Below are 25,011 nucleotides of genomic sequence, written 5' to 3'. Positions count from 1 at the left end.
GGACAGTATCAGAGGCTTCCACGTGGCCTTTCCCATTATGAGAATTCTTAACTCACAGGTCACGGAACCAATACAGAGATTCTGTTAACCTCATATTCTAATTATACACTCAGAGACTGGAGAAATAGCTACTGGTTAGGTCCATACACTTAGCTGACCTACTGTGAGCCAGGAACCAATGTCAACACACAGTTCTTGAATGTTTGAGTATTGCCCTTTCCTCAGTTCATGGTTCCCGAAGTAGATGGTTGTAAATCCCTCTGGAGAAGGACTGGGAGAATCATTATGATAGCATTTGATCTTGCAGTGTCCTTCACTCATGAAACCCACCCTTGCTTTCAGTCAGAGGTCTTTGGGTTGAAAACTGAATCAGGTCCAGAAACTTAGTAAGGGATTGTGACATTTTATTGTAGCAGTAGCCCTTAGCCTTTGTTTCTTTTTGTTACACAGATTGAGAAATAACCTTGTTCCCCGCTCAGTCTTGACCCTGGAGATGCTGTGTTCCATTAACTATCTCCACAGCACTCCGTGAGTCATGCCACTCCCCACTCCCCAACCTTGCACTCTTTACAATAATTGAGCTCACTTTGCTTTTCATGGCTAAGTGCTACCACCTGGCCTCTATTTTTTCAGAAGTCTACAAGCACTGTGCTATTTGAGAGCCAATTTTGCAACAGCAACCTCCAAAATCAGTCCTATTCTACAGAGGTTAACCACCACCGAGATTCTTAACAATGCCGGTGTCCCCTGCACATCCCATGCTCTTTGGTAAATGGAATGTCCTCTGAACTCTCTCACAGAACATAATAAGCTAACAGGTTTTCTGACATTGCATAATGTAGCCAGTGCAATATGCCCACTTTCCTATCCCTTCAATACCTTCCTCCTTCATTTGCCCCAACAATGTTGGCGTGTCTCCCAAAGTTCTTGCCATGATCTTGAATCCTGCATCAAGGGTTAGTGCTCCAAGAGCTATAGACTATCCTTTATCCAACTTTATATTCCATCCCCTTTAATCCAGCACCTCCAAGAATCCAGTCCATTTGTATTCTGCTGGCTCTTGACAGTAAAATTTGGTACATCTTTCAGCTCCTTAGGTGTATAATCCCTTTTCTTGCTTTGCAACTCCTGCATTCCCCCAGCTGGGTTATGTTGTGACTTGACCCTAAATTATTCTTCTGGTGATTACAAAGGGCTGTGTGGTAGATTATGGGGGTGGGTGCACATTGCTTTGCAAGGTAGAAGCTTCTGTCTCATCTTCAAGTAAGGAGGAAGAACTAGCCTTTAACAAGAAGGAATGGGCCTTTTTTCTTGGCCCAGAGAGTCTAGCAGAATATGAAGATTTAGATTCCTCATCATAACTCTTAGGGTCCCACTCCTTCCCAAACAGGGCCACAATCTTAGTGTAGGTGAACTGTCAAGGTGAAATATCAACCTTCATGGAGCTCTGCTACTTTTATACTTAAATCCTGGCCTTGACCTTCAGATTTTTCTGCCTGCCTGCTGCAGGAGATGAGAGTCCCTTTAAATACTGACAAGTAGGCCCCCTTCTGGCTTTCATACTTTGCTTATATTGATGGTTAGTTGCCTTCTTTGACATTCTTTAATGCATGGATGGCTCTTAGCAACAGTCATTCAGTTTCACAGTCCTTACAATTACCATTTACCACAAAACTCTCCAATGCTGTTTGCTAGAACAATTTCCTTCCACCGGTATTCCATCCTAGTTTGCCACTGGTAAAAGTTTTAATAATCGTACTGCAAGTACATGCCAAGGGCTATTAATGCTTCATCTCCCACCAGCAATGGAGTCATCATTGCCAGCTGGCTGAAGTCTGTTTTTTTGGGCCCCTTCTGGTACTATATGGCAGGTCAGGTTCTCTAGGAAACAGACTCTGAAATTCTTAGAACTGGGTGCAGGAGGTTTATTGAGAGAGTGTTCTTAGGAGGTGACGAGAGAAAAAGGTTGGACCTAGGGAGAAATTGAACTGCTGTGGAATTACAACAAAGGCCTCACTCAATCTTAAGAAGAGCTCTGGACCATCATTTTGTTCTCCAGAGTTGTCATGCCCTGAGGCAGGGGTGTTGGACCTTCATAAACCACACCCATTCTCCCCAAGTCAAACATCCTGACACAGGGTAAGGAGGGTGACCTTGGTGGGTGCAGCTGTCTTTGGATGTTGCCAATTCTTGGAGCGGAGCTCAGCTGAGAGTTCCCAGAATCTGGGGGAATGAGAGTGTTGGTCCTGAAAGAAGGATCTGGTTGGTATACCACAACATCCATTATATCCCACACAATGATGTTAAAAACAAGACAACAGGCCCAGAATGGAGTCACTTATGCTAAGCTCCATGTCACCAAACCAAGACTTAATTTAATTACAGCTTCAGCTCTCCCAGAAATGGAATCTTAAACCAATCAGTCAGGAATTGCCTGATCAGCACTAGTTAGGTCATCTGCCTGGTAGACCCCTGCCATCCCCTAAAGGAAAGTAACCTTGCAATAACCAACCTGCTTTTTTGCCTAGTGTAACTTCCTTGTATCTTCTCCCTTCTGCCTATAAAAGTCTTTCATTTTGTACAGCTCCATGGAGTTCTTTTCTATCTGCTAGATTGGTTGCTGCTTCATTTATGACTCATTGAATAAAGCCAATAAAATCTTTAAAATTTACTTAGTTGAATTTTGTTTCTTAACAATGATAATGATTTTCCATCTATGCATTAGGACCTACCAAGTATTCCTGATAGATTGACTGCGGACCCAACTCTGGACATAGCGGAGCAACAGCATGGGTGGAATTAGAGTCAGACACTGAGCGATAAATGCTGTTCCAGTAAGAATTCCAGGTCCTGACTTCTCAGCTTTCCTTAGGTAATTCTGTGCATTTGGCCTTACAATCCCTTAGCACAGAGAAGTGATCTTGGAAAGGACATTCTGTTCCAGGCTTTCCACAGGTTCTCACATCAGATTAGATGTGTTGCACAAGTCCAAATAGTCTGTGAAGTAAAGGAAAGGGTACCTGTGAGATTGTAATTTATTAATATAATAAGAAATATGTATTTGGTTCCCATCCACTGTTCCTGGCAGAGAGCCCCTAGAACCCTTGGAATTTCCTAAGTAATGAAAGCAACAAAGTGTCTTTTGTTACATTAATGAGGTAACTTTTGGAAAGTCCCTAGGTAACCAAAGGACGGTAATGATTAGAGGGTTGGAACTTTCAGTCCCAACCCCCAGGCCAGGGAAGGGAGAGGGCTGGAGATTGAGTTCAGTCACCAACGAACAATGATTTAATCAACCGTGTGTATGTAATAAAACCTCCATGAAAACCCAGAAAGACGGGATTTGGGGAGCTACCAGGTTGGTGAACACGTGGAGATTCAGGGAGACTGGCACCCTTGGAGACGGCATGGAAGCTGCTTGCCTCTTCCCCATACCTTGCCCTATGCATATCTTCCATTGGACTGTTTCTGAGTTATATCCTTTTATAATAAACCAGCAATTTTGTAAGTAAAATATTTCTCTGAGTTCTGTGAGCTGCTCTAGCAAATTAGTTGAACCCGAGGAGGGGAATTATTGGAACCTCTGAGCAATAGCACGGGTGACAACCTGGACTTTTGAGCGGCCTCTGAAGTGGGAGGAGGGGCAGTCTTGTAGGACAACCCTTAACTTGTGGGATCTGATGCTACCTCCAGGTAGATCGTGTCAGAACTGAGTTGTTTGGTGGTGTGGACAAAAACATATCAGAGTACCGAAGCAACAAGGTTTGGACTTTTAACATCATTTGGGCCATAGTCAAAAGATAGCAGCAAGGGAAAATCTACTGCTCTTGGAACCAGAAAATATAATGAAATTTAGACTCTAGTTCCAGCTTTGCCATTCATTAGCTAAATTATTTTGGGAAAAATCACTTAACCTCTCTACATTTCAATTTTTTCAACAGTAAAATGAGTATAATATGACCAAATTGTGTTATGCTCATTTTACAGGTGGTTTTAAGAACCAGAGGGGCAATGTTTGTAAATACAAAGTGCTGTTATTGTTTTGGTTAAAGGGGAATTTCTTTAAGGATTGTAACAAGGGTTCTAAATTAACTTTATTTTTCTACTTCACTAGCTTTACATCACGAATGGGCAAATTTTTCCAAATTATACTTACTATTTTACCTGAAAATTGTTGTTTTTGCCTCTCTATAGGATTCTAAAGATAAACCCAAAAGAAACCTTGCCAGGTGTGAGCCACTGGCCATCACTCTAGGATGCTTTGGTTTGGAAGCCTCCCCTTGATGGTAGAGGAAGGACCAGTTTCAAACAAACCACTTAATAAATTGTTAATAAAATGAAAAAGCCCCTTTCCACAATAGCAACCAGAAGCAAAACCACGAACACTGTACACTGAGTTTCCCAGGACAGCAATGCTCGGAAAGAGAAAGAGAAAAGGAAGACGGGGGGGAATGATAATAATACTTTATGTTTATACAGATTTTTCCCTCCATTGGTTTCCAAGCATTTGGCAAACTTTAATTGGCTAATCCTCACATATCCATTTAAGGTTAAGTAGGCAGCAGGTATTATCCCTGATTTTCAAATGGAGGAATAAATGTACAAAGAGATTAAGTGCCTCCGGATTCCCAATCCACAGCCCAAACTCCAAGATGGCACTGTGCAGAATTGTTTGGGTCCTTTGTTGATCTCTCTGAAGCACAATCCTTCACAATTCATTTTCCCAAAGACAAAAGATATGGTATCTTTTTTTCCTCTATAGCATTTGCTTTGGGGCAAAGGCAAAGATACATATTTTCAGGCGTGACAAACTTTTTTACAGTTAAGCAAACTCAATGTGGGCAGAAAAGAAGTCTTTGGTGTGTGTGTGTGTGTTTAATTTCCAAAAAGACATTGATGTTCTTTTCTGGGGCTGAACACTCTTTGAGTCCAACAGTGAGGCAGAGCTTGCAAACAAAACCCTTCCTATTCACTTCAAACTGTAGTATCTTTGCTAAATGTTCTTCGGAAAATTCCCAGCTTTGTTTAACAGATTACCAAGGCGTCTCTTCAAACTATCCAGCTGACCCTCATTCATCTAGTATCCTCGAGGTTGCCAGGAGAAACAGACTGTCCTCACCAGATTAAAGCTTGCTGTGGGATATAAAACAATTTTGCATAAAAAAAAATACTCTGATGAGAAGTGGAAAAAGCCTTTAGGTATATAAGCAGGCAGAAAATCTGTGAGTCAGGACGAACAGAATTATTTCACTTTAACGGGACTCACAAAACATTGCCCATTTAGGGCCCAGTCATTATGTGGAGAAAATGAAATTTTCATCCAGATTCCTTTCAGCTCTGAGACGCATTCAGGGCCTCATGCCAGGGGCTTCATCAGAGTCCTGATGAGGCCCTTCGGTTTAAGGCCCACGGCACCTATGATGCTAGTACGCACCCTCGAGGAATAAAAAACTGAGTTTCTTCCAGTGAAAGTGCAGAGGAAGAAAGAAGGTGGGGATTTCTTGGGGAGGGAGCAGAGAAGAAAAGGCAAATTGTTAACAAACAATTTGTACCACAGCAAATTGATAATAATCCCCAAGTCTTGTATTGAAGTCAAACCATGTCCAGTTTCTGGTGTGAGTATGAATGTGTTCTGTTAAAAGATAAACTGAGGCATATTAAACATTTTAAGAGCTTATTTGAGCATTTATCCATTCCAGTGGATATGGGGCAGTGCCAAACCTGATGAGGTCAAGGGAAAGACTTACACAGGGAAAGTGAGGAAGCAAAGAAAGGAAATGGTTTGATTTAAAGCCTACTTGGGGCTTCCCTGGTGGCGCAGTGGTTGAGAATCTGCCTGCTAATGCAGGGGACACGGGTTCGAGCCCTAGTCTGGGAGGCTCCCACATGCCGCGGAGCAACTAGGCCCGTGAGCCATGGCCACTGAGCCTGCGCGTCTGGAGCCTGTGCTCCGCAACAAGAGAGGCCACGACAGTGAGAGGCCCACGCGCCGCAATGAAGAGTGGCCACCACTTGCCACAACTAGAGAAAGCCCTCGCACGGAAATGAAGACCCAACACAGCAAAAATAAATTAATTAATTAATAAAGCCTACTTGGCTCTTTGTGGCCGGTTGTCCTTAGCGTTTTGATTTGGTAACCCTGAGACATTTCCAGGCTTAGAGCTGGGTTTGCTTACGTGCGTGGAGGCATCAGAGCCCCTCAGTCTAATGGCCTCCTTGTCAACAGCAGGGAATTAAGAGCTCCCTGGACTTGGCCCCAGAAGTCCTGAGTTGGGGTCAAGCTCTGCTATTCACTATGTCTGTGACCTTGGGCAAGGTTTTGGATATTCATGGACTTCAGTTTCCTCATGTCAAACAAGGTAACTAGGGGATCGTTAGGTTTATTTCTAATGGTCTCTGAATGACTAGTAGCCAAACAAACGACCACCCCTCCCATCTCTGTCACTTCTTCCCTTGTGATCAGCTCTGGGCCTGAGATAAGACCAGGATTCTTTCTAGTCGGGTTGCATTTTAGGGTCTCCTCTTCTTTCCCGAGTTGCTGCCCACAGCTGTCAAGGTCTGTGTCTGAGGAAAGTGGAGGAAGCACCCTTGCGGGAGAGGGAGGACCATCCTGGCTGGTGGCTCACTCTCTCCAGCAGGTCCTTCACGTACAAACCTCATTCGCTCTTCAACCCTGAGAGGAAAATATCATTCAGATCACTTTACAGATTGGGAAACCGAATGGCAGAAGAGATAAAAGGACTTGTTGAGATCATGCAGTCGTAAATATAGAGTGAGGACTGGCTGTGCAATTTGTGGGGCTGAGTGCAAAATGAAAACCCGGGGCCCCTTGTTCAAAAATTATTAAGAATTTCAAGACGGTGACGGCAGAGCATTGATCCAAGTGTGGGCCCTGTCTAAGCTCAGGCCCTCTGACTGCACAGGCCATAAGCTGGGTAGAGTTGGAGGACAGACTTCTCTCTGTGGACTGTCCGCATTGTCTCCATTTGCCCCTCCAGACCTGCTCCAGACACTTCTCCACGTGCTCCGTGCCCAGGAGGCTGACCTCTAGGATGTGGCTGCTGCCTCCTGGTTGGTGTGGCCAATGGAGGGCAAGGACAGGAGGCTGGAGGCCTGGACAGTGTGAGCTCCCTCCCCGCCAGGCAGCAGCTTGGCCGTTGCTGTGTTCTCCCCTCTCTCTCCAGCCTGGTGACGGATCTCATGGTCACAGCTCCTGTAGATTTAGCTAACAGTTCCCTCCCTGCCCCTTCGGGCCTAGGTTTCCTCTGTGGCTCATCCCCGTGTTCTCCTCCATCCCTCGCCACTGTCCACATCTTTGGAAACAGCACTCTTTTAAAAAAGAGTGTCATCGGTTTCCTGTGGGTTATCTGTTGGTTGACTTGCCCAACTCTCCCTTTTTCTTTTGGGAGCTGCAACCTGCTTTTTCTTGGAAGAACGGTCCTGCCGCCCAGGTACCCAGGGGTCATATGAAGCAAGCCTGGTCAATCAGAATCCCCCGACCTCTCTTGCCACAGTGACTGCCTCAGGAATGCGTGTGTCTCTTGGGGCCATTTCTGCTGGAATTGGTGGAGGGGGTGAGGAATTCTTTCCCTTCAGGAGTCAGAATGTTTTTTTTTTTTTTTTTGTGAAGGGCCAGATAGTAAATATTTTAGGCTTTGCAGCCCACATAGGGTCCTGTCTCATAGCCTTCCTTTTTGCTGTCTTACAACTCTTTAAAGATTTAAAACCATTCCTAGCTTGCCTTGTGTGGAGTTGGGGGTGTGCAAAAATAGGCCACCAGGCCAATGATTTGCTGACCCCTTAGGGTCATACAAGGGAAAGACAAGTCAAAGAGCTCCTTGCAACCATCATCTCTAGTGGCAAAGAGGAAGCCAGCCTGAGTGTATGTACACACACACACACACACACACACACACACACACACCAAGGAGAGAAATTCCTGGAAGCATTACATCATCTCCCATTAGAGCTCCCAACACCCTGGTTCTCAACTCTCTCTTCTACCTGTGAGCCACCCAGCACTCTTCCCAGTTACTAAGCTAAACTGAGCTGGTGTGAGTTGGGTTTCTATTACCAGCAAACGACCAACCCCCGGCTGACATATCTTCAGAACCCACAGCCAGCCCCTTCCTTGATTCCACTGGTCTCAGACCAATTCCCATGAAGCCCACGAATTGCACAGCTCTTGGCCAAGAGTATGGGATGAAGGCCACTCCTGCTGAAAGTTTCACACAGTGGACATAAACATCTTTTTAGGATAGAAAATGGGAAGAATAGGAAATTTTAACCAAACATGAGTGAGATCTCTGTTTGCACACACGTTCAGAGTCACAGCTCACAGTCCAGGCAACACTGTTGATTCTAAACAGGGTCTCCAAGGTGTCACAGATGGTCGGCAGAGGCCTTGGACCGGGAACTTGGGTTTTAGGAGCAGCAGCTGCCTCTGCCTCTAATTCAGTGGGTCCTGATGGAGAGTTGCTGCAACGATGCATTGTGAGTCACATTCAAAAATTGCCGTTGCAAAAGGCTCAGTGTCCTGCATGTGCAGATGCAAGAAAGGGGCACTTAATAGGCAGAATCTGTGACATTCACTGAAGCGGAGGCCAGGTGGCCGCACGGACCAGCTCCATCTGTGCAGCGACTGACCTCCAGAAGCCAGGTGGGAAGGGGACAGATTCCCATGGTGTGTCTGGTAGGGACTCTTTTTTTTTTCCTTAAAAGAAACGTTTTGGGGGCCTCCCTGGTGGCGCAGTGGTTGAGAGTCCGCCTGCCGATGCAGGGGATACGGGTTCGTGCCCCGGTCTGGGAGGATCCCATATGCCGCGGAGCGGCTGGGCCCGTGAGCCATGGCTGCTGAGCCTGCGCATCCGGAGCCTGTGCTCCGCAACGGGAGAGGCCACAACAGTGAGAGGCCCGCGTACCACAAAAAAAAAAAAAAAAAAGAAACGTTTTGGCAGAGAAGTGTATAAAAAGCTACCATACAGCCTCATCCATGACTCAGCTGGGGAGGTGGACTGTTTTGAAATAATTCTCCACCCTTTCCAGGAAGAAGAAAGCAAAATGGTTATGAAATGGGAGCTAAATATGGTGACGGTCAATCTCAGCGTCAAATATCCTGTCCCACTGACCCCATTAAGCCAGTTCATATTTGATTTGACCACGTGTCCAGATGTGGGTTGTAGGAAGACTGTTCGCCACAGGAGAACACTCAGAGAGACTGTCCTTCTGAATAAAGCAGAGTGGGTGTGTTGGCCCTTTCAGGGAGGCAGGAAGTTTGACCACTAGACCTCAGGGCCTCTCAGACTGTTCACGTGGGAACCTCCTGGGATCTTGAGAAAACACAGATTCTGATTCCATCGTTCTAGAGTGGGGCCTGAGAGTCTGCATTTCTAATAAGCTCCCAGGTGATGAAGATGAACCAACCTATGGATGCACTGTGAGTAGCAAGGGACAAGGGGACAACAGTGCTTTAGTGCTGGTGACATTTGGCCTCTAATACTTGTTCATAATAATAGCTAACAATGCACTGAATGCTAACGATGAGAAAGAAGTCACAACACTAGTAAGGAATGTTGCTAGAAACTGTCTGTGAACCCCATGCTCTTTCCACTGCTCCAGCCTGGCTCACTGTATGGTAGAGGCAAATGGGGGACCTCCAGCCCTCACAGCCCAACACGAGGTCCTGATCCCTAGCAGCCCAGGTGCAGGACCTGGCTTACTTGCCAAGCAGAACCTTCTGGATGGAGGCTTGGCCTCATTCAGTGAAAAGCAGTCCAGGACTTAAAAGAAATACATTTGGCATTTCCAGACCCTGGGATGAACAGGCTAGTCTTTCTGTTCAGCCAATCTGCCTGATTGGGCAGAAATGGACGACCTGGATGAATGAAAGTAGGAGAACATCTATCTGATTGAAAAACTGTTGATGCTATACAAAATACAGTAGCAAGATGAACTGCTCCTCCAGGGCAGATGTGGGATGTTTCCCCATAGCTCACAGCACTCCCTGGTGTCTCCTGAAATCCCTAGAAGATAGATCCTCAGGACGTGGTGCTGACTCCTGCCTTTGCTTCCTCAACTGACAGTTAGTAAAACATGGGCCTGCGATGAACAAATCCTCCAGAGAGGAACTGTATATTTCAAGCATTTTTTTTGTCTCTGAAAAGAAGCCTGGAGTCCAGAAACTTCTGTGATGTATGTTTATCATCTCAGTCTTTGTGCTGATTGGACCTGGGTGACTGTGGACCTGCATGATTGGGAAGAAACACAATCAGCTTTTCAGACATGTCTACACCTGGGAAGCTTCACAAAAGAGTTTTTTCTCTTTGGCTTCCTTTCTGAACCGTTTTTGTTGTAGAGCTCCAGGCAGAAGCAGCTCTGAGCGAAACTGGGCACAAGGGAAATTTCTCTCTGACATTTTCCCACCTTTTCCATCTGGATCCTCTCTTCCTGCTCTCCACTCCCTCCAGCCTCCTCCACTTCCAATACTGAATTCCAACCACAGGCACAGGGTGAGTATAATATTTGCAGAGGAGGGAGGAAGTGGGAACAACCACTTGGATATTGTAGTGATCTGTATTTATTTTCTACATTGATGAAAAAATAGTCATTTTTTAAGTTGTCACAAAACAAATAGAATCATGACTATGTTTTATAATTTATGTAACTGATTTTATGTACTTTTAATTTTTTATCAGATTTCTGACAGTTAAAAATCATTTCCCCTTCTAGAAAGATGAAGGAGCACGTTTCCCCCTCTGCCCAGCTGCAGCCATCTGGGAGCATAGCGTTCCACATTGTTCTTCCTGTGCAGTGTTGAAATAAGTTTCTTGACCCAAGATGGAGCTGCTTCTGCCCAGAGAGCCATGTCAGCAAATCAAAACTTAGACAACTTTTGTGTCCCTGGAAATGTTCCACTTGATCAGAAAGGTGGTTCCGCAAACACAAAGCCAACTCTGGGGTCTCTACTTACTTCCTTGTTCCTTCTTTAGCCTACAAAAGCTTCCTGCGTTCCACCCCATTTTGACGTTCTCCAAAAGGAGACTGTTCACTTCATGAAGTGTCAAATAAAGTTTGTTTGTATCACCTAAGTTGTCTTCTCTGGTCATTTTTAACAGTAGTAATCAGTTACTTGTAACTATTAACTGGTGAAAACTCAGGTTGTGTACAACAAGGACCTATTGTATAGCACAGGGAACTCTGCTCAATGTTATGTGGCAGCCTGTATGGGAAGGGAGTTGGGGGAGAATGGATACATGTATATGCATGGCTGAGTTGCTTTGCTGTGCACCTGAAACTATCACACATTGTTAATCGGCTATACTCCAGTATAAAATAAAAAGTTAAAGAAAAAAAGCTATTGCAAAAAGAAAGAAAGAAAGAAAGAAAACTAAGGTGGTATGGATCCCAAAGACTATAAGGCCTGTGGGGATGGAGGACTACCTGGTAAGAGGCCTTGAAAAAGAGTCAAGTGAGAAACAAGGTAGCCCCAAGACACTTGCATGGGCCAATGTAGGAGATCACTGAGGAAGTCTGGAGACCAAAAGCCTTGATATTTTGGAGAGTAGTTGAGACTGCCTTCTCTTAAGGGAGAGAGATTTATCTGTGATGAATGTAATTACTCAACAGCAAACTCTTATTGCAATAGCAAATAACTGGAAATAATTATCAATAGTGGGAGGAGCTTGTAAAAATATTTATGGAACTAGTAAATAAAACATGGAACTGCCATACAATGAAGCCATTAAAATAATGAGTTAGAACTACATGTGCTATTAGACAAAGGTCTCTATGCATATTGTAAATGGGGAAAAATAAGAAATGCATCATTTACTCCTGTTTGTTTTTGAAAAATAAATATATCACTAGATATACACATAAAATTTCTGGAGTAATACATAAAATATTATAAATGTTCTTATTGGTAAGAGAAACTGGTGTCTTCAATATATACTCTTATAATATTTTTGTTATTATTATTATTAGTTAACATTTATTGAGTACTTGCCCTATGCCAGGCCGTGTTCTAAGTGCTAGGTATGTATCATCTCATTTAATCATCCAAATACCTGTAGGACAGATTTTATTATCTTTAGTTTACCTTTGTATAAAATGAGGCACAGAGATGTCAAGTAACTTGCCCAAAGTCACACAGCTAGTAGGTGGCAGAGCTGGAACTTGAGATCAACCTCTTTATCACTTGCATTTCATCAATATTCAATAGTGCCGCTATTATTACCTTCAATTTCCAGGGAGGCCACAACAGTGAGAGGCCCGCATACCGAAAAAAAAAATACCATATGATCTTACTTATATGTAGAATTTAAAACAACAACAACCACAAAAACCCAAGCTCATAGATACAGAGAATGGATTGGTGGCTCCCAGAGGCACGAGGTGGAGGGGCTGGGAGAAATGGGTGTAGGGGGTCAAAAGTTACAAACGTCTAGTTTTAAAATGAATAAGTCCCAGGGATGTGGTGACTATAGGTAATAATACTGTATTGCATATTTGAAATTTGCTTGAGAGAGAAAATCTTAAAAGTCATCATCACAAGGAAAAAGATTTCGTTGTATCTATACATAGTGACAGGTATTAACTAGACTTATTGTGGTGACCATTTTGCCATATATACAAATATTAAACTATTATATTGTATACCTGCAACTAATATAATGTTATATGTCAATTATACCTCAATTAAAAAAACACTTAAAATAATAATAAAGAGAATATTTGTATAAGGAGACATTCTGGGATACTGAAACTTAGCAACATCTCCCTCCCTAGAGATACTTCAAGGTGGAAAAGATAAAGACCTCCTCTTCCTGTATCCAAAGAAGAGTAGCTTAAATTCCAGATTACAGTTAGGTTTTTTCTCTTTCCCGAGGAGATGATATGCAGGCCCCCAGTAGCCCTCTGGCGTAAAATCAAAGTTTCCTAACTGTGGGAATCTTCTCTAATAATGCTCCCCACTGTATGAGTAGCCCTCATTTAGCCCTCACTGCATAGCCCTGAGGGCAATATTGTCCAAACGTCACGCTGCTTTTACTGAGAGCAATCAATGGTCTTTGTCTCTGACACAGAAGTTTCTTTTTTTCCTGTGTATATGTATATATATACAAATAGTCACATGTGTGTATATAGATCTATTAGATTGATATATATTTATATAAAAATGTAGATCATGGTACACATAAATAAAAGTGTGGCAGGCTAACTCGTTAGCTTGCAGGTAAAATAAAAGTCTCAGACCCTTCATAAATTCTGACTTAGTTTTATATGTAGATTCCTCTAAGGAAATCCTTTCCCATTTAGAAGGATTATCCTGGCCTGGGATCCATCCCATCTCTCCCTCAGCAAATAATGGGAATGGGGACGTTTAGGATCGTTCAGGGCAGATTTGGCATCCACGTCCAAGGTTATTAGCGCTGCTCCTACAGGTATGGATTGTCTCCTCACTACTCAAGGTCATCCCATAGGTAACCACTGGATCAAATACAGTACACCTTCACAGGTAATAAGGCCTTAGGACAATCATTAGTATTGACAACAGAAAGTCCCAGAACTTACTGAGGAGGAGACCCTGTTTCCTGATGGCACCACTAACCCTGCACAGCTCACGCCCCCCCCAGGAGTCTGAACACTTACCGTCTACCTCGAGCACCTTTGGAAATTCTTTGTTCCTCTTCCAGCTTCCACACTAGGCCTCAGGGCCTGCAAATGTCACAGGAAGGACAGTTCCTTAGGCTCTACCACTTAATAGCCACCTCTTAGCTACACGAAGACCTGGCAGCTTTGTGAGTGTGCTGACACAGAAAAGCTTCAGCGGCTTTAAAATGAGTGTGTGCTTATCCAGAAATACTTTCTAATTACTACCTGGCTTCCCCTCCCCACCTAGAACATTCTAACAGTCCCCAGCAACTCTCAGCGCTCACAGAGGCCCAAGCAAGTGAGGATAATTAAGCTCTATACACTTTACAGAAAAATCTACATCTGTTTATGTCTTCCCTGTCCTGACACTACTTCATGGAAGTTCCCCCAATTTTCAATACTTAAAAGGAAACAAACCAAAAGTAGGTAATGCTTTGCAGTAGGGCTTCATGTTTCTTTTTTCTTTCTTTTTCTTTTTTTTTTTTTTGCAGTACGCAGGCCTCTCACTGTTGTGGCCTCTCCCGTTGTGGAGCACAGGCTCCGGACACGCAGGCTCAGCGGCCATGGCTCACGGGCCCAGCCACTCCGCGGCATGTGGGATCTTCCCAGATCGGGGCACGAACCCACGTCCCCTGTATCGGCAGGCGCGGACTCTTAACCACTGCGCCACCAGGGAAGGGAAGCCCTCAGGGCTTCATGTTTCTGATCAAGGATCCACTTTCCACTCACCCACGTTATTCCGGCCCCAAGCCTCCCCACCACATAGTTGCTCATCTCCATCCAGCGAAGCCAGTCTGGACCATGTACTGAGATGGTGGCCAGTATGGCAGATTCCAGACTTGCCTTTATGGAGACAGCAAAGCTGTTCTAATAATCACCTCCATACTTTCCTCCAGGATGAAATTCACATGATCCTCCCAGTTGTCTGCCCTGTCATTCATTAATACGAAAGATTTCGTGCTAATTCTCCTTCTTCCCTCCCGGAAGGAAAAAAAGAGCTCATCCAAGTCCTGTTGTGCAGTACCACCTGCCTATTTGTCCACAGCCAAGTAATGATGGATTTGGAGCTGGAGGGATGAATGGGAATTGTGTTTATTTTATGAGCTGCAGAAAGTTGGCTGGGGAACCCAGCGGGAGGCTTAGCTGGAAAAAAATGATTTGATCTTATGCTATGTGTCTTCTCTTTAGAAAAATACATGGCATTATCCTTTCCCGAGGTTGGGAAAGAAAACAAGGAAGGCATGTTCTCCAAATACTGGGTTCAAGGTCTAAGTAGCTTAGGGTGTTAGACTTTTCTCTGTTTTCAGGGATGCAACACTCAAGCCAAAGCCTGCCTGCTCAGACTAGGCAGTGGCAAAAGGGAGAATGGGCCACACGGGGCCTGGAGGGGCCCTGACAGAGGGTCCCTGGGCCAGTGCTCAGTGGCCTGGAGAGGATTCCACACTTTGGGTAATTTTTAGATGGCAGGAAGGAGCAACTGTCCTCGAAAGCTGAGGCTTTTCCTTACGGCAATATTCTGGCATGTGTTCTCATGGAAGTCACCACAGTTATCTTAATGAGAATTTCGCTAAACAATTTAACACAGAACAGCTTTGGAGGATGTTATGAAGAAAAACACCACGTTGGAGTCTTCACTTTTAGTGTTGATTGACTGGCAGGAGACAGTTTCTGGGTTGCTTTCTTGCTAAAGCAGCTTCCGTAAGTTTCAGTTTGTACAAAGTCCAGGCTGACTTAGGTTTGGGAAGAGGGCTTTGGTGTGGGCATTTGAAGAAACATCTCACTGGCAATTCCTGACTGAAAAGCTATTGGGGAGAGGAGAGAAGCAGAAGAAAAACGATATTAGTGAGGAAAGTTTCTTACTAGTGAAAAGAAATAGTGCCAGCAGAGTCAGAGACAAAGGATTTTGTTCTTAGTGTAGCCATACCTATATGTCTCATTTCTCACTCTCTTTTTAAGTGTTAATTAACTTATTAAGTAATTTGTAAATTTTTTTCGACATATGATTGACATTATATTGGTTTTAGGTGTGCCACATAGTGATTTGATATATGTATACAGTTGTCCCTCAGTATTTTTTGGAGATTGGTTCCAGGACCCCCCTTGGATACCCAAATCCATGGATGCTCAAGTCCCTTATATAAAATGGTGTAGTATTTGCATATAATCTAAGCACATCCTCCTGTACACTTTTAATCATCTCTAGATTACTTACAGTACCCAATACAATGTAAATGTTGTGTAACTAGTTGTAATACAACGTAAATGCTATGTAAATAGTTGTATGGCCAATTCAAGTTTTGCTTTTTGGAACTTCCTGGAAATTTTTTTTTAATTAAAAGATTTTTCACCCACAGTTGGTTGAATCCAGAGGTACGGAGCCCATGGGTAAGGAGGGTGGCCTGTATGTTGCAAAATGTTCAACACGATAAGTTTAATTAACATCCATCAACACACATAGTCACTACTTTTATTTTCTTGTGATGACAACTTTAAAGATTTACTCTCTTAGAAGCTTTCAAACGCACAGTACAGTATTGTTAACTATAGTCGCCATGCTGCATGTTATTACATCCCAGGACTTGTTTATCTTATAACTGGAAGTTTGTACCTTTTGACCCCTTTTCAGATTTCCTCCACTCCCACCCTCAACAGCCTGCCTCTGGCAACACCCAGTCTGTTCTCTGTAACTACAAGCACATTTTTTTCTCCCTCTTTTTATGCCACATGAGAAGAGGCTGAGCATGACAAAGCAGGAGAATACAGAGGGAAGTTGTTTGGGAGCACTAGAAAGACAAAGTAAAGCTGTCCCTTTATATTGCTCTAACAGCCCAGGGAGTGGGTACCTGTTCACGCTGGCTGAGCCAAGGGCCCCTGCCTGCTAACCCATGCAGCGCCTTTGTTCAAATTAGAGAATGGCAGTGAGGCTGGACGAGCAGAGCAAGGTCTGAACTTCAGCCTCTCTGCACCCCCTTGGGATAGTGCACTGAACACCCATAGCACTGGAGAGAAGCCCCTGTGGCTGAGGAAAGACCCATGAACTTGAGTGTCTTCCCTGAGGTCAGTCTTCCTGGGAGTCCCAGCCCTCCAGCCTGGAACACAGAGCCAGGACTTCAGGGCGACCCAATTAGATGATGGCAAATGTCACAGCCACATAGTGCCTTTTTTTCCCCCTTCTTCTGTAAGAAGCCCTTTCCCCTCAGAGGCCACTGTAATTAACCCAAGAGAGAACAAGCCATCCTTCTAGTCAAACAAGAAGCTGCTATCACAGTTGACATCTTCAAACGGAAATCCCGTTTTCAGGGGTTTCATGTATATGTCCAACCGTGTGAAAATCCTTATAGGTGATGTTAAAAAAAAAATAGAAAGAAAAGCCGTATTAGTATTCCAGTGTGCCTCTACCCCGTCCTCCTGTATCCACACCAGATCTAACAGTTCAGAAATCTATACGAAGGAGATGCTCTGCTCATTAAGGAATCAGACAATGACAGTCCCGTTGTCTGAGCCAGAGTGGGTGCAGAGCTGTGAGCTGCTTTGTCTAAATGCCACAAATTGTTATAGTTTTGCTCTGCACTTCAGTATTGGCGTCATCACCCTTTAATGGGCCAGAAGGCTCTGCTGTAACATTCAAAAGGAGTAACAACATTCTTGGTCCCTGTCCAGTTTTCAATATAATTATTTGTCAGAATCATATTAACCTGATATATGACAAACCCATAAAATGGATTCATTTAGGTATCCAGGAGTCCTCCCTCATTAACTCTGATATTTATAGCTATGGCTTTGATGCTACAATCCCTCCTGTGAAACATAGAGCAGGGATGTCAGATTTCGCTGACGCTGTTGCGGGGGAGTCATTTGTTATCTAGTACTGCAAAGAGGGGCAGAAGAAATCTGGCCTCGAGTCCAGGCCCCCATGAACCTTGATTGGCTCCTCTGACAGTTCCTCTCTTTTTAGGGCAGGGGAAAAAAACTAAAACTAAACACTTGTACACAAATCCTAAAGGTTTAATAACTTTCCCAAGGTAATGAGGAAGAACCAATGACTCTGAAGTATTCAGAGAACTGGTTCTGTAATCAGACTTCCTGGAATCAGATCCTGGCTTTACCACTTACCATACTAGCTTGGGCAAGATGCTGAATTTCCTTAGACCTCAGTTTCCTCATCTGTAAAATGGGGGTTGTTGAGGGGATCCAAAGAATTAACACATAGAAAGTGCTTAGGACAATTTTTGGTCCATAACAAGTGCAAAATAAATGTTACTTAAATTATGATTACAATTGCTATTACTACCTTGGGCCACAGCGAAACCGAGTTTTTGCTCTACAGGTCTACAGTCCAGCACAGTCGCTTTCACGCCACATTCTAGGGAGCACTGGGCTTGAGCAGAGGTGACCCCAGAGGTGGAGGTGGGGTAGCTGTGGAAACTGCAGGGGCAAAGGCCCATCAGAAGCATTCCTCATATTCTTTAGTCAGAGACTTGACGCTTCCACCCATTTCAAGTATTGGAATCCTAGATGAGTTTTCATTTAAACAGTGGGTTCTGGGACTGAAATAAAACAGATTGAAAACTGCAGCTCCAGATACCTGTGACCTGTTCAAGTCCCCCAGCTAATCTAAGGGGCCCTATGAGCACTTGTCTCTGCTGCTCACTCCAAATTCATAAAACTGTGATCACGAGGCCGTTAGAAGTTTTCTCTTACTTTTAATTTTTTGGGAGTGACATGGCTGGGACTTTGAATTCCTGGTATTGCCGGAGGCTAGGGGTGTTTCTGCAGGCTTGTAAATGGCTGTGTTGGAAATGTTGTCCATGATGACAGCCAGAGCCGTGAGCTTTTATTGCATTGGGACGAGCAGAGATGAGCTGTTAATAGTGATGGGTTCTGAGTTCACTGTGGTGTTGCTCATGCTGCCGTCTTCATGGCTGAGCTTGTTCCAGGAATCCAAGGTGCACTGTGTTCTCAGATTGTCCACCTATCTCCTGGAGACCAAGCATCAGGCTTTTGCAGTCAGCTCACATTCTTGGAGAGGGCCCTGTTTGACTCCCACAAATCCCTTTAGGATTGATTCATTAATTCTGAACAATAATGAGAATGCAATGAAGCCTTTTCTACTCATTCCAAAAGATCCTAGTAAACACCAATTTCATCACATCATTTGCTTCCTCAGAACTTTAGTTTCTCCCCTGTAAGTCTGTTGGATAAAGTTCAAACTCTCCAGCCTGACTTCTGGGCTGACCTAACCCAACTAACCCTAACTTTCTGATAGAGCAGGCAAGTTTTATCACCACCCTCCATGTCATCTGTTCCCCACTCTCTCCACCTTTCCAAAACTGATTCATTGTTAAAGAACCATCCCTGGGCTTCCCTGGTGGCGCAGTGGTTGAGAGTCTGCCTGCCAATGCAGGGGACACGGGTTCGTGCCCCACTCAGGGAAGATCCCACATGCCGCGGAGCGGCTGGGCCCATGAGCCATGTCCGCTGAGCCTGCGCGTCCAGAGCCTGTGCTCCACAACGGGAGAGGCCATAACAGTGAGAGGCCCGCGTACCGCAAAAAAAAACCAAAACCATCCCTGACCCCTCTTTTCTTCTGAGCCTTCTCTTGACTACTCAAAACACAATTTCTCCCTTCTCTGATCTACAACTGTGTGTTCTGTCTGCTTTGCTCACTTAGGCCATTATTCCATGATGGCAGTTCTAGTAAAGAGATGATGCATTAGACACACCAAGGAAGGTCAGCTGCAGTTACCAAGACAGGTTCCCAAAGAGTGGCATCTGGCCTGGGGAGATGGAGTACCGCTAACCTGACTCTCCCAGCACTCATGTATAAGTCAGAGCGCTCACTGTAAAGAGACACAGGCCATTCACATGAGCAGAATGCATGGGTCCCCTATCCTGGGCTCTTTTCTCCCTCCGTCAATATGTCAGGGAAGCTTAACTGGTCATCAGGAGGTTGACTAGACATTTCAGCAAAGAAGGGAAATAGCTTTGTGAACTATTTAATATGGATTACAGTGAGGACTGGCTACACCCCTCTGCCCCCTAGCAGGAATGGGGCCCCTACTGACCAAATGCTCTGGCCCCCAAATTCAGTGTCTCTCCATTGGATATTGTCATCAACAGTGAAAATATCTGCTTCTCTTTTCCCCCATTTTTCTAAGCTCATAAGACTTATTTTTTCCCTTCTATGACTCATTAATTTTATCCTTTTATTCAAGGAATATTCATTGAACATCATTTGCTATGTACCAAATGCTAGGAATATAAAAGTGAACAATACCCTGGATACTTCCACACCACTGGCTTTACTACAGTCAAATTTTGATAAAGATCTAAAAGCCATTCTTTCTTTTTAAGATGACTTTGGTATATTTAATCTGATCTATTTAGGCCTTGATACCAGAGTTTTGCGTAACACCATTACCTGACTTTCCTGAGTGAATAGCTTATAGCCTCAATAGTATTTTAAGTTCCTAGAAGGCAGAGAACAACTCAGTATTTCACATGTATCCCTTATAGTAGGTAAGGTATGTTGTGCACATAGTAAGAATTAAATATTTGTCTCTTTACAAGAGACACCATGTTTCTTACCAGCCATAAGGCAAGGGGGGGGCAGCTTTACCTAGTTTTATTTCAGAAATTCCCCAACCAATGGCCCACATTAAATCCAGCCAGCAGACATATTTTATTTGGTCTAAAGACAGTTATGGTTTGGTTTTGTTTTTTAATTGAGCCAACATTTTAAAAGGTGAGATCTCTCTCTCTCTCTCTCTCTCTCACACACGCACACACACACACACACACACACACACACACACCTAGAATTCCAAGCTCCTTTGGATTTTCAGCTTCCTTTGAAAAACTGGAAGACCTACAACTCTTGGTCTCATACCCACTGAGCAAAAGTGCTGGCAGGAAAGTATGCAGGACCACTACAGAGAGCAAATGTTCCTGGTAGGCTGCAGTCTCTGTCACTCTGTGTTTCATCACACTTGGCCTGCCTCACTTACGTAACAGCTGAATCTTGAGGCATTTGAGTCTGTGGCCTCTGTTTTACACAAAGCCGGTATATTGGGAAAGGGGAGAGGAAATAGCCCCCTTCGACCCACAGAAAGAGAATCACTCTGAGCCAGCCTTGAGTTTCCTGGCACTCTGGACATGAGGACAATCTGGCCGCTGGGCCTGCACCTTGGACCTGGGCCTTCCTTACGGTTAGTGTTCTCTGGAATGTGGATGCTCCCTGCTGAGGAGACTACTGGGGCTCCAAATGGCCTGTCTCATTGAATCCAAGTTCTCTGCCACTCCAGCACAGCCTGGACGCCATCTAAGCAGTGTTCTGGCTCGTTGCGTGCTGACTACCCTCAAGTGCTGCCAAGGCAATCTGCTGGCCTCGCTGTGCCCTCCCCCATACCTGTCTTTCTCATTCTCTCTTCAGGCAACATGGAGTGGAAGAGTGCTCACCAGGAGGAAAGTAAAAGAGGGAGGGAGGAAGAGGAAGGGAGACGGAAGACTTTTAGAGAGGGAGTTTTATATATTCCATCCTATTTGATCTCAGGCCTCTGTCCAGAAAGATTTTAGTCATGTTTGTGGGTGCGTTTGTGTTCAAGTGTGTTGTATATATGGGATATGTGTATGTGTGTGTGTGTGTGTGTGTGTGTGCAAATAGACCTGCAACTCTTATTCAAGATAGAAAAGGAAAAGCAATAAGAATATTGAGCTTATCAGGATGTCCCTGGTGGCACAGTGGTTAAGAATTCGTCTGCCAATGCAGGGGACACGGGTTCAAGCCCTGGTCTGGGAAGATCCCACATGCCACAGAACAACTAAGCCCGTGCACCACAACTACTGAGCCTGCACGCCAGAGCCCGTGAGCCACAACTACTGAAGACTGCGCACATAGAGCCCGTGTTCCACAACAAGAGAAGTCACCACAGTGAGAAGCCCGTGCACCGCAATGAAGAGTAGCCCCTGCTCGCTGCAACTAGAGAAAGCCCGCGCGCAAAAAGGAAGACACAGCACGGCCAGAGTATAAATAAATAAATAAATTTAAGACTTAAAAAAAAAGAATATTGAGTTTGTAACATAAGTGACAACCATTGTGCAAGAGCAAGCTGCTTTCCTATCAAAGTACCAAGTGCATGTGTGCCCGCACATGTGCACACTAGGAAAATACAAGCATGTGTGCCCACACACATATGCATTTCTTTTTTTTAAAATTATAACTTAATGACTTGCTTATGTAGAAACTTGGAACATAAAATCTAAAAAAGGGAAAAAAGAAGGAATAAAACTCAAACATAATCTTAACACTCAGAGATAATTTTTCATCTATTTCCTATTTCTATGCATAATGCATATTTTATATAGCTGGAGTTTATACTGCATATTAAAGTTTAGTAGCTTGTTTTTTCCCTCTTAAAATTATGTCATAGACATAGCCCAGTGACATAAAAAACACTTTATAACAATCATTTTAGTATTTCCATTACATCCATAGTGTGGACCTTCACAATTTACTTAACCAATTTCTAATTTTTGAGGATTTAGACTGATAGAAGTTTTTTGACTTTTGTAAGTAACATGATAATAAACATCTTCACCCAAGGATCTTTGCATTAATTATTATTTCCAAAAATGGAGTAACTGGACAAAGAGTAAAAGTACCTTTAAAATTCGTGAGTTGTATATTGTTAAATTGCTTTCCTAAAGGTGATACTACTTTAACTTCCCAACACCCTGATTTGAAAGTGTGCACTAGAAAGCTCACAGAAACATTCATTTAGATACACCTAGCTAAAATGTCTAACAATACACGAAGGACTTATTTTATTGTATAATTTATGAGTATCAACAGAATATATCATTTGAGAATATCAAAGCCACTGGCTGAAAGTGTGTTTGCCCAGGCGACACAATTCAGGCTTTCTAAGAGAAATAAAAGAGCAAACCTCTTGTTTGTCCCCAGATACAGCTCTGGGATCTTCATCCTTCTCTAACTGCCCCCTTTCATTCCAGGGTAGACCTGCAGCATGTCACACAAGTGACAGTGACAGAAGTGACATGTTCACTACTGCCCACTATACTACTGGCCAGCAGAAGAAGTCCCTCAGCTCACTGCTGCAGAAGCCCCTGCAGAGCCCGCAGGGCCCCATTTTCCTCTACCGCCTGTTTCCTTACAAATTCTCTCTGGATCCCCAATGTGTTACCATTCATTGCCTTTTCTCCTTCCCAGTCCAAACTTCTCTTTTGAAGTGAAAGGGGAGAAATAGCCCTCCAAAGGATACTTTCAGGTTTCACAACTATACTGACTGGGGCTGTAGGAATTTTCATTTGTGTGTTTCCTTCTTATTACTGTTATTATCATCTGCTCTTTGTTTTACAACCCTCATTCCCTGTAACTTACAGAACTGGTCTAGCCAGGGCTGGCGTGGCATCAGCCATAGGGAGCTCTAAGGGCAACTCTCCCACCTCTGCTTAGAGAGAACTTTGCCCCACCCTGAAAACTGCCCAGGCCAGAGGAGAGGAGGGTGTTGAAAGGTAACCTTTGTTTTCCTCTGGCTTAGGGATTTTAAGATCCAGCATTCAGAGGTCATCCTCAAAATGTCCAGTCATTTTCCATGCCATGAAGATCCATGGTCCCCCATGTCAACAACTGCTTGAAGTTTGCCCACAGGCCCAGTAGGCATCCTGGAAGTTTCAGTTTGTGTAGAATCTAAACCCTTACTGGGGACCTAGTTATGGACCATTCAACATAAAAGACACAGTGAGGTTCTGACATTAAAATCCAGTCCTTCCTCCTAAGAAGTTGTAAAGTATCTCTGTCCCCGTTCTTTCTTAGGGAGTGTCACCCTGATTATCTTCTGCCAGTCCGCTTATATTTTTCACTTAGATAGCAGTCTGTTTCAAAATGGTCATTTCCTTAATCCTGGGAATTTTTATATTAATTACGAAACATTCTCTCTGTCTCGGTGCTTCAACTCTCTCTGAATTTCCCAATATGTGAAAGGTTTGGATACTTCCTCCTTCAATGGCCAGCATGGAGCAACTGACAAGCCTGAACACAACCTGAAAAAAATTTCCCTACTGTTGAAACATTATAGATCTATGATAAATTCTGAGTCATAACATCAATCATATTCCTGGGCTGCAGCTCTCTGAAGATTTTACTGTTTAACTGAACTAATTCTCAGGGAGACACGCTCTACATCCCAGAGAGCGTGTCTCCCTGAGAAGAAAGTCTGGGTTCAGATTGATAACTGTCCTTCTTCCTGTGGAAGGAAAAGCGCTCAGCACTGAAGGTAACCTATATGAGTCTCTTGCTTGCTAAATTAAAAAGCCTGCCTAATAGACTTGAGAACTAAATTCAATGTATCTATTTTTAATTTTTTTCTCAGTTTATAAATGTAATTCAGGTTTATTACAGAAAATTTAGAAAAATAAGTTAGCAAAAAAATTAATAAATAAATAAAAGTCAATAAAAACTACCTGTAATTCACCACAGATATTTAATGTTTTGCATATAGCCTCCCAGACACTTAAAAGAAATCTGTTTAAATGAAAATAGGATTATACTATTTGGTAATCCTTTTTCTTTTGTAGAATGATTAATGTCTGCCTTGGATTTGAACATCAGAATGGAAAGTGAGAATTCTTAAATTTTCTCCACAGTACATAGATTTTTTCCTAAAGTCAAGTGAGAACAAACCAAGAATAAATGCAGTAGCTTATAGCCTAAGTTGTGTGCTTGTCACACTACTTCTTTTCCTTGTTTTTCTAGTTTGGATAAACAAAAGGAAAGATGAAGGGAAAGAAAAGAAAGGAACCTATGTCTGATCAGGTCGTTGTGCTGTCTCCCTCTACATTGGGGCTTGAGCTATTTATTTTTAATAAGGAAGGAGCCTCCTCTAGGTAACATGCCAGGTCTTATGTAGCTACAGGTTCTTGGGCAGGCAACAGTTAATGGTGACATAATTCTGCCATGAGAAGTGGCCCATAAGTTTGCCTCCCATTGGAGTGCCCTATTTTGACTTGCAAACACTCAAGTGGGCGTGGCCATAGCATGGGAAATGATGACCAGAAGCCCCAACCAGGGTGGGGGGGTCCCACCACCTTGATCCACGGATAATGGCTACTTCTTTTCTGTATGTATGTTCATGCTGTCTTTTCTCTATGTTGGAATCAAAGACTGACAGACATTTTTAAGTAAGCATTTGAGTTATTTTAGTTAATGTTCTTCTCTGCTATCATCTTGAAACCAAGCAGTACCCTATGGGACTCCTGGGCATGGAAGCCTTTCTGTGTCCCTCGTTTCTTATTTACAAGAAATAGGCTTCAGCCTCCATCACCTTCCCTGAGTTCCAAAGG

At 43.6% G+C, this 25,011-nt stretch overlaps 1 long non-coding RNA gene across 1 annotated transcript; it reads right to left on the bottom strand.

Moving 5' to 3' along the window:
* Window positions 1–2,877: 2,877 nt before the first annotated feature.
* Window positions 2,878–14,885, bottom strand: LOC307053626. The gene is made up of 3 exons (XR_013810914.1): window positions 14,068–14,885; window positions 13,648–13,713; window positions 2,878–2,997 (listed from the first exon to the last, which is right to left on the bottom strand). It is a non-coding gene; the product is annotated as an uncharacterized lncRNA (long non-coding RNA).
* Between the last annotated feature and the right edge of the window lie 10,126 nt (window positions 14,886–25,011).

This window comes from Hyperoodon ampullatus, assembly GCF_949752795.1.
Source record: "Hyperoodon ampullatus genome assembly, chromosome: 5".
Taxonomy (NCBI): Eukaryota; Metazoa; Chordata; class Mammalia; order Artiodactyla; family Ziphiidae; genus Hyperoodon; species Hyperoodon ampullatus.
This window is presented reverse-complemented; position numbering and strand designations above follow the sequence as displayed.